The sequence below is a fragment of the Dermochelys coriacea genome, chromosome 1 (genome assembly GCF_009764565.3).
Source record: "Dermochelys coriacea isolate rDerCor1 chromosome 1, rDerCor1.pri.v4, whole genome shotgun sequence".
Lineage (NCBI taxonomy): Eukaryota > Metazoa > Chordata > Testudines > Dermochelyidae > Dermochelys > Dermochelys coriacea.
In genome coordinates this window covers 143,877,564-143,896,532 of record NC_050068.2, presented here as the reverse complement: position 1 = coordinate 143,896,532, position 18,969 = coordinate 143,877,564, and positions in this window count along the sequence as shown.

The following is an 18,969-nucleotide window of genomic DNA, read 5'->3' as shown; positions in this document are numbered from 1 at the left end:
AAAACTCTTTCTCAAGAGACAGATTTCTCCCAGTTTTTACACATTGGATTAAATATAACTAGCAAAATAAGTTTCATTCACATTTTCAAGTATGTTTAGTCCATAAAATATTTAACTTTTAAGTTATAATATGCACATAGCACTGTTTTTATAGAAAGAGAAATAAATTATTTGAAATCAGGAAAGAGTAATAGAAGACAGGGAATGAAAACTGGAAAAATAAAGGCATTTGTAAAAGAACAAAACATATTTTTAGAGAAAGTTTTTGAAAAATTAGAAGGTCTAGGTGAAGAACAATTTCTTATTGTGGAATTCTCCTGCTATAGCACAGTATTGTTAGTCCCTAGTGACTGCTCATTTGATTCCTTAAAGGCTCTGCTGGTATGGAAAATCATGCCTTGTCATTGACAGCCTGGCTTAGATTAATAAATCAAAATCATTTGTTTCCAGTGATAAACTTCAGTAACATTTAATATTTCAGATTAAACTACAGCCAAGTGTATTGATACAAATCTAATAAAAGTGGCTTGGCATTCATATATTTTCCCATCAACTTTAACAGAGTTATAAGGGATTTTTAAAGTTTTATTATTGGCTTTAGAAAGAGAGAGCGTTACTAGAGAGTCCACGTTTTCATATGTGGTCTTCATTTGGTTCCACGGGTAATATTTTTAATACAGGGCAGCTAAAAAAATGATCAAAGGCTGAGATCTGGTGATAGAAATATAATCTAATAGTGACTTTTTGCTAAGTGAGGGCTACACTGGAGTTTTAAATCACAACCCTTGTTACGGGGCTGTTCACATTGCCTCCGGAGGATCTCCCCAGAGACACATGATTCCATTCCTGCACCCTTGCAGGAAAGCAAGAAGTGTGCTGACCAAATCAGAAAACAACTCACATTTCAAAATATCCCATGCAACTAAATTTTCCCCAAAAAATGGCCGTATTGAAGCACTTCATTTTGACTGTATCATAGACAATTATTAAAATGATAGTATCTGAATGAAGCGCTTCATCCTTATCAAAACATTTTGGTAACTTTTGGGCAAAAAAATTGGAAAAAAAATCAATCAGTTGCCATAAAATATTTATTTTTCATGGAATCAGAATTTTCTGACAGAAAACTATTCCATCAGAAAATTTTAACTCTGCTCTAGATTCATGGCGCTCACTTGATATAGGAAAGTGCCCTACCAATTGCCCAGTACTGGCCCAGCTAAGTTGGCCAGTTTCAGAAGCAAAGGCAGGGTCAAGGTCCTACAGTATCTCTACATTACCACTTTCTTTATGGGGGACTACACCATGGTGGGTCTTCACATCCTTTAAGCACAAGGATTAGGGGTCAGATCCAGTAAAGCACTTAAGCATGTGCTTAACTTCATCCCTATTCAGCACAACACAGCACCATGTGCTTGAGTGCTTTGCTAAACCAAGGCCTCAGATTGTAACTAGCCCCTATGCACGGGTGTGAAAGGGTGGGGTGAAACGTATGCCCTTTCCGTGCGCTTGTGCAAGACTACTAATGACAAATCCCCTTAACTAGAAACAATGAGATAAATTCTTCTCTGATGTAGCGCCACTGTAGTTGCTCAGACATAGAGTCAGGAGCATGGTTTGAAAACAATTTAGTTAATGACATCACAACAGAAATGATTTTGACACAGTGGCTTAAGTTTTGTGTGTGACACAAGTAGGTAGGGAGTGCTTCAGTAGCAGGGTACAGGGTAAAAGTTTTCATTAGACTAATCTCTTATTGTAAGCTATTTGGGGCAAGGACTGTCTCTTTGTTCTCGGTTTGTCCAGCACCTAGCACAAAAAGGTCCTGGCCCTGACTGGGGCTTTTTACGCTCTACCACAATCCGAATAATAATAATTAATAATGTTGCACATAGACCTCAAGCATCCTTAATATCTTCTTGCTAGTGTTCCATAATAGAGGTTCAGAGAAGACACAGGAATTTGTACAGACATAGGTAAAGGATTTGTGTGTTAGACTCTTCAGCCTGTGTCACCCAAGGGTGTGAAAAATTCACCTCTCTGAGAGGCATAGTTAGACTGACATAAGTTTGATATAGACACCACAAGTTCAATGGAAGAATTCTTCCGTTGAACAAGCTACTGCCTCTTGAGGGGGGTGACTTACTATAGAGAAGAAAAAAACCCATCCCGACATAGAAGAAAGTGATTCTACTACGAAGTGTAACTGCAGCACTCCAGCTGTGCAGCTGTAGTGTAGCTATAGCCATAATCAATAGCAACACTGTAAAGCCTTTTGAATCTGGACAATAACATATATAGAATGTCTATGCTATAGAAAAATATAGCGCTACAGAAGAGTTTTAAACATTTAAAATGGTTTCAGCTAGCATGGTTTTAATAACAGTCTGAACAGGACATAATTTAAACAGTTTTTGAAAACAACTGGCAGAGAGGTTTGGTTAAATATTTTTAGCACAAGGCTAGGGGACCAGAATGCTTCCATTATAAGCATGGCTCTGACACTAACTCTCTTTGGGCTTTGGGCAAGGCTCTTGGGTATATGTCTACATGGTAATGCAGGGGTTGGCAACCTTCAGCCCATCAGGGTAATCTGCTGGTGGACCGAGAAACATTTTGTTTACATTGACTGTCCACAGGAGAGCTTCCCACAGCTCCCAGTGGCCATGGTTTGCCGTTCCCAGCCAATGGGAGCTGCAGGAAGCCGTGGGCCCAGGAACATGCTGGTCGCCGCTTCCCGCAGCTCCCATTGGCCGTGAACAGTGAACCACAGCCACTGGGAGCTGCTGGGGGCCGTGCCTGCGGATAGTCAATATAAACAAAATGTTTCTCGGCCCACCAGCAGATTACCCTGATGGGCCACCTGCCAAAGGTTGCCGACCCCTGTGGTAATGTAAGCCTCGGGCTTGAGCCCAAACCCCCTTTCCATCTACACACAAATCTTAGACTTAGGCTCTTAGGACCCTGGGGAGCTAGAGGATCAAACCCAAGTCAAACCAGGACCCAGGATTCAAGCTCTATTGCTTTGCAATGTAAATCTTCCACGCCCCCACCCCTCCCAACTCACATCCTGGAAATCCACCAAAAGTATCCCAACTTCCTTTATCCTCGCTATCCCAAGAATCACCAATCGACTCCAATGAAAATGGAAGCAACCCCATTGGTGTATAGCAGCAGTTCAGTGAGTCAGTGTTAACCCTTCCATTGTCTTCCGACCACCAAGCTGCAAACACACCCTGAGAGAGCCTTCTGGGTTTGCAATGGAGACCAAATAGAACAAGCCTTTTGGGAAAGCATGCTGCTTCATGGGCGTAGGAACACAGCCCGATTTTGGTGACTCTCTAGTGCAAGGCCAGCAAAACTGTGGACTTTAGTAAGAGTACCAGGGATGATCACACATACCAGCAAACAGAGAAGCTGGCAGCATTGCAAATATATTGGGTCAGGGACTAGGGCAGGGAGCAGACTAAGCAGTTCATGACTGAGTATAGGAAAACTGGGGACCAGAACCACACCTTGGGCAGCTTACTGACAACATGCCCATTTTTGCCCAGTGGAGTTTGACTGGATGCTGAGCACTGAGCCAACAGTGGTGCATGGTGACTTGGTCAGCTGGGATGTCACCCTCCTGTCCCCAGAATCCAGCATGAGGATGAATGGGAGCCAGCAGCAGGCACTGAATGAGGCCAGCAAAGTGACTCTGTTTCTGAAACTGGTCCCACAGCAGACTCCTGCTGCAGGAGCAGCACATCCTGGGGCAGTACTCAGAGGAGCTATCTAATGCCCGGCCAAGGAAAAGCCCACTGCAGAGTCTGCAGCAGACTCATTCGGGACAGAAGCCACCCAAGCATGGTAAGTTTTCTGGTTCCATTGTGTTTATTAAATGGGATGGGAGGGATTTCCATTCTATGGGCCAATTTAAAATCTATTAGGGGTAGGAGTGCATATCTGCTAATAGCAAATTGTATCCCAGCACCTTGGCTCCCCGCCTCCCACCACCACGTGCAGTTCAAAATTGAAACCAAGAAATACACATAGTAAAACCCCCTTCCTTTAAGGTTCTGTTGTAAATGATGGTTTGGTGTGGTAACGGCAGCTGGCCTGCTTGGCAATGGGTGAATGTTGTACTTTTCCAATGCATGTTTATAAATAAAGCTTTTTATGTCATCAAGAAAGTTTATTGCTATTACTGCATCACATCATACAACATGTATTTAAAATAATGAAGGTAAACACATGATCAAGGATAGTTAGGAATTAGCAAGCAAACACCATTCTTCTATAGAGTTAGGTACATCAATCCAATCACTTCCTTATATAAATCCATACTATGAATATCTCTCTCTCACACACACACACAGAGAATATAGGGGCACAAAACATCCCTGCCTTCTATTACCCGTGTGATGCTAGCTCCAGCTGTGGTAGGTGAACTTTCTGGCTGAGTGTACCTGTTCGGCAACCTCTTGCTGTCCTACATCATTCAGGGGGAAATGGTTCACCTTTGGTATCACAAAGATTGTGAAGAGCACAGCAAGCCACAGTAATGTGGTCAGAATTGATGACACTGGAATCCAAACAGGTCTGCAAATATCTCCAATGAGATTTCAATCTGCCAAAAACTTGTTCAACAGCCATTCTACGCCTGCTGAAAGTGTAATTAAACCATCTTTTGCCAGGGCCTCTAAAATCAGGGCACAGTTTCATAAGCCAAGGCAAAAGGGGTCATGCAGGGTTCCACAGAATAACAGTGAGAACAGGAATGCTATTTATAACAATGTCATTTGGTAGGATCAGTGCCCCAGCCTGTCCATGCATGTAGACTCCTGATGGGTGAAAAAACATGGCATCATCAATGTTCCCAGTACAACCCATGTCAACATTCATAAATTAATCTGTGTGGTCCACATGGGCCTATACAACAATGGAGTAGTACCCTTTGCAACCTGTGTATTCATGTGTTCCTTGAGAAGGGCAAACTATGGCATATAAGTCCCATCAGTGGCCCAAGAGGACTTTGGAAACCCCATTCTCGCAAAGCTCATAGTTATGTCTTTATGCTGAAGGGTCAGAGCAAACTGCTCACAAAGCTCCAGAAATGCAGCTTCCTTCATGCAAAAGTTCTGGATCCACCACAGGTCACCCCAGGTCTGCATGACGATGTGATACCACCAGTCTGTGCTTGTGGCCCTGCTCCAGATGCACTGGTCTACTTACGGGGTATCAGCCGCTATACTGAGTGTCATGAGCAGCATCAGCCAATTCGAGTCTGCCATGTCCGTGCCCTCCTCCTCCTCCTCCTAGCCCATCATGAGCTCTGTCAGGTGCTCTTAGTGGGTCAGAAAACACCAGCAAACTGTCCACCAGCGACTCACAGACGCTCTTCCTGTTTCCTGACATAGGAGTAAAAGCGGAAACAAGAGTAGTTCTTCAAAAGGCACCTCCTCCCTGTTGCTGGTTCCAGTACCTGAGTGTGCACAGACCAAAATGACCACTCAGCAGGACATGTTGCTGAGCTGTTCAAACTTCATCTAACAGGGTAGACAATAAAGTTTTGCATCACGGTCAAAGGGCTACAGCAGCCACATTTCAGGAGGACACTAAGTAGTCTTTGATATGACTGGTTTGATTTGGGTCTTTGTGCCACATTATAGAGATCAGATCCCCAGGTTCAAGCCCGGGTTAGAAAATTCTTAATGTAGGGTTAACAACCAGTGTAGCCCTGAGGTCTATCACCCAAAGTCAGCTGACTTGAGTCCCACTAACTCTGGGCTTACCTTGCAGTATAGACATAACCTTAAGGATAGATTTTTGCCTTTAGACACAGCTCTAGACAAGGGGTGCATAAATTGTACCACCTCAGGATTAGACCTGGGCGGCACAAGCGATTTCCGAACATATTAATGTAACTATTCAAAATCATGTACAGCCTAGGCCCAAGCCAGTGAGGTACTAAGCACCCCCAATTCCTGCTGACTTCATTGAAAATTAAAGTGCTCAGCTCCTTACAGGATGTGTTCAGCTTCTTGTAAGTCTCTGTAGCTCTTGCACTGGATTAAATTGGATCCATTGAAGAACCATGGATCTGGGCAATGTTGCCGGCCTTATTCAAATAATAGAACTAATAAATGTTTTGTTTGGGAGTGATTAGACTGGAGGTGTAGTTATTTAAAAAGAGAAAATAATAAAGGATAACAATAATCCAGACATATACCAGAGATAAGATAGGAAATAAGAACAGATGGCAGAAAATATGCTTCAAGCAGCTAGCAGAGTAGTTCCCCAATAGCACAATATGCTGCTACACGGGAGACCTGAGTTTAGCAGCAATTAGAGCCGGTCCAAACTTTCCATGGGAACATTTTTTCAATGAAAAACAGTTTAACAAAATGGAAATTTTTGGAAAAAAATCATTTTCACTGAAAATGTTCATGTTTTCAGCAACCAAATTTTTGGTTGACAGTTTTTGGTTGGAAGAAAGCAAACTGCTTTTGGTTGCTAAAAACCAAAAGATTATCAGTTTTTAGTTTGTAAATACCCATACCTAATCACCTACCCTCATCCTTTATGTCAGCTCTCCTGCCTTGTACATGATCCTTATCTCTTCCTTCCCTCTAAAATTTTCACTTCCATCCAAGTCAATTCCCTTTACCTGTTCCCTTTTTTTACGATGAAAAAAAAACCCAAAATTTTGTTTTCATCTAAATTTTCATCAGAAAAAATAATTCCAAACCAGCTCTTGCAGCAATCTCAGGGGTTGTCTCCTTTTTGGTAGCTGGGTAAAATATCAAGATGACACTCTGGCCCTTTCTAGACCAGTGGTAACAATGGTCAGAGCACTACCGTAAACAGGGTACCTGACTGCTGGCATTTTAACCATGGTGTTTCAACCTCACACTAGCATTTCAATTCATCCTTGGTAGGGGTGAAGACTTGCTAACCCAGGGGATTTCTGTGCCTGAACCAGCACCACCTATGTCCCTCCACCTTAAGGGCTCATCTTTGATACTATAGCCCCTGGTTTGGTGGGAGAGAGGCTAATTGTTTGTTGAAGTAGGAGAAGAAACAATCAGTTTCTCAACCTTGTCTTGATTGCTAAAAAAAATGCATTTTTTATTTGGGGAACTATCACGTATTAACCTTGGGGTAACTAATATGCATGAGCTATCCCAAGGTAAAAACACAGTTAAGACCTGCCACATCAGTTTTACCAGAAGGTAAATTCACCATGGTCAATCGCTGGAGGGGCTGTTTTCCTGGCAGTAAAAATCAAGTGCCTGGTCTTCACGTGCTTTTACCTTGGGATAGCACATGCATGTTAGTTACCCCAAGGTAAATATGCACCTTTTTGATCAGTGAAGGCAAGGCCTCCACTTCTGACAAACTCCTCTGTTTTATTTGGGAGTAGAAAAGTTCTGCATATTAAATAGTCTGCCTTTTGACTTGGGCAAAAAAATTTAAATTGTGCTCACCCAAGCAACAATGCAAGCTATTTGTTGGACAGGCTATTTTAATTTGCAACCAAGGAAGAATGTTCTTGTTTGTTTATTCCTGGATTATTATTTTTTACAAATGTTTGGATCTTTCAGGTCATTTATTTGAGCTCTTTGTTGTTTAAGAGAAAGTTTCATTTTAATGTCATAATTATTTCACCATTTGAATAACAACTAAGAACATATTTTAATGAATTGGGTATATACTCTAGAAATAAATATATTAACTACACTAATTAGGTTGACCTCCCTGCTTTACAAACTTAATATGAGCAGCTGACAGAAAATTAATGGACACTAAATAGAAATGAAATAATTAGAGAAATAATGTCACTGTCAGTAACTAACTTGAGATGAACAAAAGTCAGACATAAAACCCAGCACTCGGTTTTGGTGTATTCCCAAAATTCTCACAGTACATGTAGGAGGGCTTTTCAGAAGGCAGCTATGTTTGGCACTGTAACTATATTAAAACAAGAGCTGTCAAGAAAATGTTAAATATTTGTCATGAAAAAGTTAAAATAATTGAATATTTTCATCTTTTTTGTAGAAAAAAGTTTCAAAAGAAAAACATTTCTGAAAAAAGTCATTGTGGGGGAGGGTGAAGGAATGTTTTGTCAAAACAATTAAAACTAAAAAATGTAATCAGTACTAATTAAAATACTGTGTTAAGGAGCAGCATTTTCAAGAATGAAATGAAAGTATTGTTCTCAGCACTAGCCAGGAGTGATATGGCCCCAGCTACCATACCTGCCCAGCCCTACTCATACACCCATTGTACACGTTCTAAATTACTAGTGCATCTTGTGAATAAACTATGTGCATAAAACTAACTGCTAAGGCCATGTCTATATTGCAGTGCCTAGCTGGTGAGGAAGTGGGTCACTAGCATGAAAGTATGTGTTGCTGAGCATTCTGCTCCAGGTTCAATTGCTTACACCTTTGAAGCATGCTTCTAACTGAGTTTTTCTTTGTCCTTGTGATGCCTTCAACTGAAAAAAGGGGGCCTCCACTTGACTTATCACCAAAGGGTTCCGATTGTTCGACTCAGACGATTGTTCCACTATTTGAGAATTCCGATTATGTGATTTGGGAGAGTAACTTGTCTGTCACTCAGAACTTCCCTGCCCTTCCCCCAAGCAATCTTAGAACATGGATGAAATAATGGCTTCTTTTTTTTTTTTTAAAGATCCAGTGCAATACGGCTACAGTTGGTTGTTGTCTTTCTGTGATGCTGTAGAGCATCAGGTTTGGGGATAGAGCTAAAAGTGACTGAGATTCTCATTGGAATGGAAGGTTTGTGATATCTCAATAGTGTATTTACTGAATATTTATAAGATGTTTGCAATGAAAAGGGACAACACAATCTAGCAGTGATGTGCTTATAATGATGGTTTATTTAAAAAGGATGAATGAGGGTAAAAATAGAGGACTGGAAAGCAAATCATACAACAATGAAAAAGTCTGTTTAGATGAGCAGATGCAAAGTATATTTGTGGTGATTTCCCTCCATTTGGGCAGGTTTTCTTTTCACAAAGAAGAATATTTTCTTTTATTCTCAGTTTCATTCAAGTAATCATGAACCCAACTTGTCCTTGGTATTGTGTGATAACCTGCTGAGGAAATGGCCCAAAATAATGAGAGATGAGGTTCAGTGAAATACTGTTCATATTTATACTGACACACAGATCCAGACAAAGGCTCTGAAATAGCCGCAGCATTCTGCTGATCCACTGATTTTTCTTCAGTGTAGTCCCTGCAGGGACTACAATAATGAGAGAAAAAAATAAAGAAGCCACTGCGACAGCACTTGGTATAAATGTTTCTTCAAATGAGGCAGGCCATCAGAACATAATCTGTCCATATAGTGCTGTATTTCACCCACTCAGATGAAAAATAAATCTATTAGAAATATTCGTACTTCCTGCCCCACCTGCTCAAGTTAAAAATAGCGAGAGAGGTCAAGGATTTAGTGGCCATGAAGAATAAACTAGCTTTCACCCCTGGAAACAGTTTTGCCTGAACAGGGTTGAGGCACACTGGTTGTGTGGTGTGAAGAATTGCATTTCCCCCACTTAAGTTACCAACCAGTGCTGTACCTGGTTTTTAGATGAACAGAGGACTTTAGTCTCTGGGGCTGAACATACTGAAGTACTAAAACATTCTTATTTTTTTAAATCTTTTGAACAGGAAAAATATACCCTGTTTAATTCAAATCTATAGTGCAGGGAATTAGATGAAAAGAGTGCATAAGATTAAAATCTAATATTGTGTAAAACTGATATGCGGCTATGTGAGGAATGCACTGAGAACTACACTATGTCAAATCTAATCACAAGATGGATTTAACTAATAAATGAAAGAAACATTATATACTCTGATCAGCAATTCAGAAGATCAAAGTGCATGCCAAATCATCACTGCATGGTAATAAGCAGTAACATTCCTCACTTGTAATTACGCAATTTGAACAGCATTTCTAGGCAAACAGTCCACAAATCACAGCACGTACAAATGCATGAAAATATTTATCATCAGTATGTTTTAATTTGCTTACAGGGACACCGTCAAGCTTCAAGTATGTAGGCTTGATTCAGCCAGCTTCTCTTGTGGTGGAAGTTGCCTCAGAGTGCAGGCTTGCAAGGTGCTCACAACTCCCATTCTGAGGGGAGGAACCCACCCATTCAGCGCAGCTCCAGAAGGTGCTGGTGCTGGCTGGGAAATGGCTGTGACTAGCGTAATCAGGGGATACATTGTTTTACCACATCCCTACCTGGGCTGCTACAAGTATTTAAAGGTTGCAAATACCAAGAAAGTAGAGAAATTGTTTAGGGAGGGTCAAGGAGAAAGAGCTAGGAGCAAAGGGCTTCATATATCATAAAGGAAAATTTAGGCTGACTATCAGGAAAATAGATACTAACAATTATATCTATTAAAGGGTGGAAGCCTCCCTAGGGAAGTCCACTGACTTGAACCATTTAATGATGCACTGGCAGAAACATTTAAGTATATACAATCATGTAACAACCATAAATTAGCAGGGCAATGTTGTAGTTGCTTCAACAGGCCTCTTACATCTCTAATTTGTTTGATTACAGCCTGTACAAATATTCCTCCGCTTTAATAGATTCACTCACCTCACTCTGGTTGAATAAACCATGTCACTGTTCAAATGTCAAAACAGCCCTGAATTTTGAGCACTGGCCCTGGTTCCAGTCAACCCTTTTGCAGGACACAAATATTCAGATACACACAGCTGTCAGAGACACAGCTGGTTAACACAGAAGTGGGGAGGAAATGAAAAAGTTAAAGGGCAGAAAAAAGATCCGCTTGGCTGAAGGGTGGAATGTTTATTGATGTCAATGAAGCATATTTTTAAAATATGGAAATACTACCCAAAATGATGTTCAGTTGATAGATGGGCTTGAACCTTGATATTCAGATCTGAATCTGAACTTTCCCAAAGTTCAGGGATGTTTAGATCTAGGATTTTGATCAAGCTTGTTTTCTATTCTAGTCATGTCAGAGAAGGTATAAATTGGAAATTAGAGAGGCAAAGAAAAAATGTAAAGGACAAACAAGGTTGATAATTTTCAGAGTAGCAGCCATGTTAGTCTGTATTCGCAAAAAGAAATGGAGTACTTGTGGCACCTTAGAGACTAACAAATTTATTAGAGCATAAGCTTTCGTGAGCTACAGCTCACTTCATCGGATGCATTTGGTGGAAAAAACAGAGGAGAGATTTATATACACACACACAGAGAACATGAAACAATGGGTTTATCATACACACTGTAAGGAGAGTGATCACTTAAGATAAGCCATCACCCACAGCAGGGGGGGGAAAGGAGGAAAACCTTTCATGGTGACAAGCAAGGTAGGCTAATTCCAGCAGTTAACAAGAATATCAAAGGAACAGTGGGGGGTGGGGTGGGGGGGAGAAATAACATGGGGAAATAGTTTTACTTTGTGTAATGACTCATCCATTCCCAGTCTCTATTCAAGCCTAAGTTAATTGTATCCAGTTTGCAAATTAATTCCAATTCAGCAGTCTCTCGTTGGAGTCTGTTTTTGAAGCTTTTTTGTTGAAGGATAGCCACTCTTAGGTCTGTAATCGAGTGACCAGAGAGATTGAAGTGTTCTCCAACTGGTTTTTGAATGTTATAATTCTTGACGTCTGATTTGTGTCCATTCATTCTTTTACGTAGAGACTGTCCAGTTTGGCCAATGTACATGGCAGAGGGGTTGATAATGTTATTGAAGAGACGTTAAATGAATTCTTTGCTTGAGTCTTTACTAAGAAAATGGGGGGGAAGGGCATTCTTTATAGAAAACCATAGTGAAGCTAAAACAGATAGAAATCTCTAAGGAAGAGATTTGAAAAACTTGAAAAACCCAGTTGCATATGTTTATTAGCATTAACAACATTTGCAGCTATGCAAGGTAAGACAGAGAAACAAAGGAAGTCAAACCTCATGTTTCAGGGTAAAAGTTAGTATTCACAAGTCAGGAAGGAATTTCCCCCTTCTCCAGTCCCCTTAGTATTGCACAATTCAGCAAGTACATTATGGGTTTTTCTGGCCTCTCTCTGAAGTGTCAGGTACTGGTCAATGCCGGTGATAGGATAATGGAGTAGATGGTCAGATATTCTAATCAGTTATGGCAACTATAGTTCCTCTGTAAAAAAAGAGTTCTCAAGTTGTTTATGTATCCATTCCTTTATGATCAGGATGTTCATCTACAAGCTTAAAGATTAAATTACAGAGCTACTGCATTTTATAAAAAATAGACTTCCTGAACCATAGCAAATAAATAACCAGTAAATTATTTGTACCCTGATGGAAAAGCCTATAGAATTCAATAAGGATTAAACCAGTAGGGGTGTACAGAAATGTAACGAGGTTCTATAGAAATTAGTCTTTAAAACTCTAAAATTTAATAGAAATCATCATAGAGTATACCTTTGCTGTTAAATTCTATTAAAGCCTATAAGCTTGTTAATAAACATTCTCTAGGAGTTTTTTAAAATTATTGTTATTAATATATTTTATGAGATATATAGATAGTATTTAGATAAAAGATAATATTTGTAGAGGAGAGATCTAGGGCAATGCAACCTCCAGATCCGCATCGCATTTAAGACTTTACTTGGGTGAAAATTGTCTTTAATTACTTTTAAAAAAAATGCAGTAACCCTAGACAATGACAAACTCTGTAATGCTACTTTACCCTTTAGAGCACAGCAGCAATAAGATTTTAATCAACTTTTTCCAACAGACCCAATTGATCTAAATATTGTGGGACAGAATCTTAGCTGATGTAAATCGCCATGGATCCACTGAAGTCAATGGAGATATGCTGATTTACACCAGCTGATAATCTGCATAAACATCTTTAATGCACTGCTTAAGTGTTTGCTAGATTTGGGCATATTCATTCATTAGTTCTCCTGCTCATGAAGTGCAGAGTGCACACTTTGGACCACTCATTTTCAGGGAACCTGGTATCCTGCTTCTGTTGCAGTCTGCTCTATATTTAGGATGAGGCTGGCAAGGGCAGAAGCCACGACATCCTTCCAGCATGTGTGAGATCATGCATGAGGCCTTCTCCATCCATAAATTCATAGATATTAAGGTCAGAAGGGACCATTATGATCATCTAGTCTCACCTCCTGCACAATGCAGGCCACAGAATCTCACCCACCCACTCCTGTGATAAACCTCTCACCTATGTCTGAGCTACTGAAGTCCTTAAATCATGGTTTAAAGACTTCAAGGTGCAGAGAATCCTCCAGCAAGTGACCCGTGCCCCATGCTACAGAGAAAGGCAAAAAAAACCCAGGGCCTCTTCCAATCTGCCCTGAAAGAAAATTCCTTCCAGTTTTGTTGGATCAAATGCATAAAGCTGGTGGAATGGTATGGACTCCGGCATACGGAGCAAATGGCCAAGCCACCTGAGCCAACACTGAGTCACTTGGGAAGACACTGGAGTCTGGTTGGTCTAATACCTGACGTCCTCATCTGCAACATGATGAAACCACCATATGCCTTCATCATATTGTTCCTGTTTCACATTGAAAGCATCCAATTGGTGAATTTGCATCTCTGTGATTGCCCTGGTTTCAGAGCCATGGAAAAGGACAGAAGCCATTGCTGTTTGATAGATATGTAGCTTAGTCCAAGTTGATGTGTGGCCATTGATGCCAGAGAGGCTTCCAAAGAGCATGCATAACACCTGTAGCCTTGCTGATTCAGTGTTTCATGTCAGTAAGGCAACCTCCCACCTTGGTAACAACAGAGCCAAGATACTCAAATAAGCTGATGAATTCATTCATAATCGATGGGTAGAGGGAGAGGTCCATCAGGCATTCTTATCAGTTTGGTCTTCTTCCAATTGACTTGAAGACCAAGTTTACATGCTTCTGTAAATATATTCAGGGCCTTTATGATATTACTTCATAAGGATGCAAATATGGCTGTGTCATCTGCATATTTAAGGTCTGTTATGCAGAAGCCCTGAAGTACCATCCCCAGTATATTGGTTCCATCATTTGGTCAATAATGATGTTGAACAGCTCTGGGGTGGTCACACACCCTCAGTGGATGCCATTATTGTGCTTAAACCAGCTGGACATCCTAGTATTTAAGCTCTCACTTTGGCAGGACATTTCTTAAAGAGGATGAGGACCTTGCCAGGTACACCAGCAGCTTTCAGGCAGAGCCAAAAGGCCTATTATGGTAACTTACATTTCTGAAAACTGAAGACATTCCCTTGCCAAAGCTTCTAATTAAATAAAACTTCAATTTAAACTTCAATAACAAACATTTTAATCTTTACAAAGACATAGGGGAATTTGTGGGTGGGTGGGTGACTTGTTCTTTTTTGTTTGTTTGTTTGTTTGCATATTTACTGTAACTCATAAGGACGTTTCCAGATTTTATTAATTATTATGCATAATGGGCTTTGTAGATTATATATAAAGTGCAAAGACTTATTTATTTACTCAGGCAAACTATTTAACAATCCCTGACACCCAGGGATTATTCGTATTCCACACAGGTCCCAGAACCTCTGGTCTGTCACATCGGTAACTAAGAGAGATTTTTGGATTGAAATGATTGTGACAGCTGTAATCATTTTTATTTATACAGCATCTTTCATCTAGAAGGGAAAGGATTTAAAAAGGCTTCGTGTGAAAGCAAAATGTGTCAAAAATTTCACCATAGTAAACCAGTTACATATAAGCCATGAAATAGAGCTGAATTGCACAAGATGTGATGGACTTAAACTCCTTGTATGAATGTTTGTAATTAGCAGACTCAGAGTATTACAGTCTATTCTAAGCACAGATGTCACATGCTCTGAGCTGGACCCAGTTTGAAGCACAAACACTCACTCACCTGCTGACTGATGGAAATGACTGACTCTGGGGAACAAGCTGTAAAATCAATTATTCACATCTACTCGGTTGCCACTACCTACATATCTTGGAGCAGCACTAGGAAAACCAAGATTGGTTTGACCTGATTTTAATATGTTCATATGCACTACCTTTTTCTATGACTGGAGTAGGAAAACTAATAAACAAAATTAAAAATCAGCAAATTGCACCACTCCCAAAAACAGACATATAAGTAACACTTTCATCCCGCAAAGGCTCCTCCTCTGGCTGGTCTATTTCAGCTTATAACCCCACCCTTTTTTCATCAATGTGCCTCCTCCTTTGATCCAGAGAAACTCTCTTGGGGGCTTTCAGACAGAGCTGCTGTGCATAAATACCCAATCACACCCAGAATGTAAGGTGATGCTTGTGATATTAGATTATTTGCTATTTTTACCAAGAGATGAAAAAGTTGTTTGTGTATGCTTTTTGCCCAACACACTCACTTTCTTAAGAAGTAGTTGTCAGCAGCAAAGATTTGTGCTTAATATTTTGATTGTTATAGCAGGAAAAGAAGAAGTAAGCTGCTTGAAAAGTAAGAAATTGCTGGATGAGTGTGTGGGAGAGGGCTGTGGGGGGTGGGGTAATTATCCCAGAAATAAAGCTAGTAGGGAGTGAATATAGTTTGGAATAATCAAACTAAGAAGGAAGAATGGAGGGTACGTCTACATTTCGAAATTATTTCTAAATTATTCTATTTGAATTTTCGGAAGCTATTTTATATATTCAGTCTTCTGTGTCCCCACTAAAGAGCATGAATTCAGCCGAGTGCGTCCACGGTACCAAGGCTAGCATCGAATGTCGGAGTAGTGCACTGTGGGTAGCTATCCCACAATTCCTGCAGTCCCCACCATGCATTGGAATTCTGGGTTAAGCTCCCAGTGCATGATGGGGCAAAAACAATCTCGCGGGTGTTTCTGGGTTTGTGTCATCAGAAAGTTACGGCAGACAATCATTTCACGCCTTTTTGGCGTTCAGATGTGTCATAAATATAAAGGGAAGGATAAACACCTTTAAATCCCTCCTGGTCAGAGGAAAAACCCTTTCACCTGTAAAGGGTTAAGAAGCTAAAGATAACCTCTCCGGCGCCTGACCAAAATGATCAATGAGGAGACAAGATACTTTCAAAGCTGGAGAAGGGAGGGAAACAAAGGGTCCTCTGTGTGTGATGCTTTTGCTGGGACCAGAGCAGGAATGCAGGTCAGACCTCCTGTAAAGAGTTAGTAAGCAATCTAGTTAGATATGCATTAGATTCTGTTTTGTTTAAATGGCTGATAAAATAAGTTGTGCTGAATGAAATGTATATTCCTGTTTTTGTGGTTTTTTGTAACTTAAGGTTTTGCCTAGAGGGATTCTCTATGTTTTGAATCTGATTACCCTGTAAGGTATTTACCATCCTGATTTTACAGAGGTGATTCTTTTACTTTTTCTTTAATTAAAATTCTTCTTTTAAGAACCTGATTGATTTTTCATTGTTCTTAAGATCCAAGGGTTTGGGTCTGTGTTCACCTATGCAAATTGGTGAGGATTTTTATCAAGCCTTCCCCAGGAAAGGGGGTGTAGGGCTTGGGGGGGATTTTGAGGGGAAAGACATTTCCAATTGGGCTCTTTCCCTGTTCTTTGTGTAACACTTTGGTGGTGGCAGCTTTTAACCTAAGCTGGTAAGAATAAGCTTAGGGGGTCTTTCATGCAAGTCCCCACATCTGTATCCTAGAGTTCAAAGTGGGGAAGAAACCTTGACAAGACGCCATACTGTTTTTAGCAGATGGTGCACCGCTGCTCTCCTGCTACTATGAATCAACTTCTCATTTCTTCTCATCTTCCTATGTAATCTCTACTGTCTACTCTTTTTCTTCCTCATCAAATGCTTCCACTGCCAACTCTGCTCTCCCGCTATTGCCACACTTCTGAGCTTCTCCATGTTGTCTGTCCTGGGCTCTCACCTCCATGAAAGCTACAGAAGACAACCATTTTCCTCCTTTTTTCAGCTACCATGAACCGAACAGCACAGCTTCCACTGCCACTCTGCTCTCCTACTTTTCGTGCCCTTTTTCCAGGATTACCCGTGCAGGCACCATAGCCATCACCCAATCAGATCTCCACTGCAGTTTTGACCATTGTAAATACCTCGTGCATTATCCAGCAGCATGTGCAATACCTGCAAAACTGGGCGAGGAAGTGACGACAGCTCAATTACTATACTGATGCGGACATGGACACAGACAACATGGCATATGGTGATTGGGAGATCACGGTGGTGTTGGGCCAGGTTCATGCCGTGGAATGCCGATTCTGGGCCCAGAAAACAAGCACAGACTGGTGGGACCACATAGTGTTGCAGGTATGGGATGATTTCCAGTGGCTGAGAAACTTTCGTATGCGTAGGGCCACTTTCATGGAACTTTATGACTTCCTGTCCCCTGCCCTGAAGTGCAAAGACACCAAAATGAGAGCAGCCCTCACAGTTGAGAAGTGAATGGCCATTGCCCTGTAGAAGCTTGCAACGCCTGACAGCTACCGGTCAGTTGGGAATCAGTTTGTAGTGAGGAAATCTACTGTGGGGGCTGCTGTGCTGCCAGTAGCCAATGCAATCATTGACCAGCTGCTATCAAGGGTAGTGACTTTGGGAAATGTGCAAACCATTGTGGATGGCTTTAATGCGCTGGGGTTCCCTAACTGCAGCGGGGTGATAGACGGAACGCATATCCCTATCTTGGCCCCAGAACACCGGGGCGGCCAGTACATAAACTGCAAGGGGTACTTTTCCATGGTGCTGCAAGCACAGGTAGATCACAAGGGAAGTTTCATCGACAGCAACATGGGATGGCCGGGAAAGGTGCATGACGCTCGCATCTTCAGGAACTCTCGTCTGTTTGAACAGCTGCAGGAAGGGACTTACTTCCCAGACCAGAAAATTACTGTTGGGGATGTTGAAATGCCTATAGTTATCCTTGGGGACCCAGCCTTCCCCTTAATGCCCTGGCTCATGAAGCCGTACACAGGAACCCTGGACAGTAGTAAGGAGCAGTTCAACTATAGGCTGAGCAAGTGCAGAATGGTGGTAGAATGTGCATTTGGATGTTTGAAAGCATCTGGCGCAGTTTACTGACTCAGTTAGATCTCAGCACAACCAATACTCAGTCATTGCTGCTTGTTGTATGCTCCACAATATCTGTGAGAGTAAGGAGGAGATGTTTATGGCGGGGTGGGAGGTTGAGGCAATTCGCCTGGCAGCGAGTTTCGCACAGCCAGACAACAGGGCAATTAGAAGAGCACAGCAGGGCATGCTGCACATCAGAGAAGCTTTGAAAGCCAGTTTCATGACTGGCCAGGGTACGATGTGAGAGTTGTGTTTGTTTCTCTTAAAGTTACCCGCCCCCTATGTATATATGAAAGGAAATAAAGTCACAATTGTTTAAAAAATGGTCTTTATTATTTGTTGCACAAAACATTGAGAGAAATCAGAAGCTAGACTGGGGAGGGGGAGTATTGGGTTAGGAGGGTGGAGGAGGAGGGAAGGACAAGTCCAGAAACCAAATCAAATTTAGGATATGCCAGCTTTCTGCTGCTTTTGCTGTCCTCTGGGGTTGATTGTGTGGGTCCCCATAGCCTTTCCCCCTGCCCCCCCTGCCCTGTGTTCTTGGGAATCTGGGTGAGGACGCTATGGAACTTGGGGAGGAGGGAGGGTGGTTATACAGGGGCTGCAGCGGCAGTCTGTGGTCTTGCTACTTTTCCTGCATTCAATCCACCATACAGCAGAACATGTCAGTTTGCTCCCCCATGAGCTGGACCATAGCATCCTGCCTGCTTTCATCGCGCACGTCCCTCCTTTCTTCGTATTCATGTAATGCTTTACGGGACTCTGCAATTGTTTGCCTCCATACATTCAACTGGGCCCTATCAGCGTGGGAGGACTGCATGAGCTCGACAAACATATTGTCCCGAGTTCGTTTTTTCCGCCTTCTAATCTGGACCAGCCTCTGGGATGGAGTAGATAGAAGCCGCATTGAAACATTTGCACCTGCTGTGGGAGGA